This window comes from Bison bison, unplaced genomic scaffold, assembly GCF_000754665.1.
Source record: "Bison bison bison isolate TAMUID 2011002044 unplaced genomic scaffold, Bison_UMD1.0 scf7180017849715, whole genome shotgun sequence".
Lineage (NCBI taxonomy): Eukaryota > Metazoa > Chordata > Mammalia > Artiodactyla > Bovidae > Bison > Bison bison.
This window is the reverse complement of record NW_011480288.1, coordinates 4,671-6,817: the sequence shown is the minus strand read 5'-3', so window position 1 is coordinate 6,817 and position 2,147 is coordinate 4,671. Positions and strand designations below refer to the sequence as shown.

The 2,147-nt window shown below is 36.0% G+C and overlaps 1 long non-coding RNA gene across 1 annotated transcript; it reads right to left on the bottom strand.

Moving 5' to 3' along the window:
- Window positions 1-338: 338 nt before the first annotated feature.
- LOC104994212 lies at window positions 339-2,083 on the bottom strand. The gene is made up of 3 exons (XR_825925.1): window positions 1,887-2,083; window positions 1,174-1,221; window positions 339-693 (listed from the first exon to the last, which is right to left on the bottom strand). It is a non-coding gene; the product is annotated as an uncharacterized LOC104994212 (long non-coding RNA).
- Between the last annotated feature and the right edge of the window lie 64 nt (window positions 2,084-2,147).

Genomic DNA, 2,147 nt, shown 5'->3' with positions numbered 1-2,147 from the left:
TTGGCCACCTCATGTGAGGAGTTGACTCATTGGAAAAGACCCTGATGCTGGGAGGGATTGGGGGCCAGAGGAGAAGGGGACAACAGAGGATGAGATAGCTGGATGGCATCACTGACTCGATGGACATGAGTCTGAGTGAACTCCGGGAGTTGGTGATGGACAGGGAGGCCTGGCGTGCTGCGATTCATGGGGTCGCAAAGAGTCGGACACGACTGAGCGACTGATCTGATCTGAAAGAGATCTTTGCAGTAAAATTAAGATAAAAGAAGCACGTCTGTCCTATGACTAACATAATACCTTGACTTGGTAACACAGTTTCTTACAAGAGGAAGTGAATAACTTTACAACATAGTTTTTTACAAGAGCAAGTAAATAACTTTATCAGTGTGATACACAAAGGCACAATCAGAAACAAAATTTTCTTCCCATCCTGTTTTGAATAGCCCTCACCCTTGGTTACCAACTATACAAAATTATAGCCCTGGTTCCTGAGCTGAAAAATGGAGATAGAAGAAACTTACATGACCACATAACTAACCTTCAAATAACAGCAAAGTCCATCTCCTTTAAGATTTCCTTGATTATCTTTGTAAAGCTTGACCTTAAATTCTTCTGTTTGAGGATCTCTCATAATAATGCCAAACTTCGACATAAGCTGTATAAATTCATCCACTGTAATGTCTGGAGGCAAACCTGTGATGTTAAGGGAAAAAAATTATAATGGCATCTATAACAAACGTGAGGGTTACTTAAGTTTCTACTAATTCAAAATCTGTAACTTGGATGAGTGATGAGTGCACCAAAATTTTGGTTTTCTAAAAGTGTGTAAAAATCTCACATCTATAGACTTTAAGAAATTTCATGTTTTAATGTATTCAAATATACATTAAAATCATGCTTTGATTAGGTCTTGTATCAATGACTCTGAAGGGGCAAACTGCTGAGTTATTACCTAAAACTGTCAGAAAGGATGGCATGCAAAGTTATATACACGTACTTTTTCTTAAGTTTTATATAAAAACATATTCCTCACTAAATGTACATGGCTCAACAAATAAATGACACAATGGTAAAAAATAGAATTCAGAGAAATGGAAATCTAAAAATAACTTTGTGGAAAAACCTCAAAATCAAATATTTTCTATTCTAAATGTGGTTAAAAGGTATACATACCAGACACATAAACATTTGTATTTCTGCCTTCTTCAACATGAAACCATCCTAAAAATAAAAATCGAGTAAAAAATCAAGTAAAAACACATGCAAGAAAAGGTAAGAGTCCCATTATGAAATCCTGACAGTGCGGCAGTTTCTCGAAACTTCCAGAAACTTTTTCTTACCCTTAGAATAAGACAGACTAAATCAAATCACTGGCTAGTTTTCAAAGTATTTGGATCTTTGGACAAGTAATTCACTTCAGAGCCCTGTCTGAAAAAAGATGGCTAGCTTATCTTGGTTCTTTATGAATCTGATACTACCTTAAAAAAAAAACCTTACCCTTGCTCTGACTTTAAGCCTTGGCATAGGTTGCTTCTGACTCCAATCTACTGTGCCACCAGAAGCAAAATTGACTTCTTTAATTTAATTGGAAGTACCAAAAAAAAAACAAACCCCAAACCAACCATTTAAACAGAACTTTAAATAATCTCCTAATAAGAATTCTGTTTTGCAAAGGAAGAAACTGAGAACTGAACTGAATTGAAACAATCTGCTTGATGCCTACACGTTAGTGGGAGAGCCAACACATGAACCCAAATAATAATAATAATTAAAAATATGCATCTTATGATTCTGTCAAAGTTCTAATTCTTCAAAAAGTAAATACATATACACATACTCATACTTTTAACTTTTATACTCATGTTTTGCAAGCTAAATCTACTTGCCTGATTCAGCCTTTCTCTTTTCTCCCTTCTTTTTCAGATCACTGGGTTCGGGGGGTTGTCTTTGCGGAGGTTCTTCTGCAGTCCTAGCACTGACATCTTGGACACTTGCAGTAGAACTAGACGCACCATCATCAGAAAAGCCGTAATTGGCCTGATATGTAGCAATGAAATCTTCAGTGATCTAAATAAGAAGTTCAGTGCACACACACAAAGAAATTAAAAAATGATTTCCTACTGTGAAAAGTTTACACTGTGTCAAAT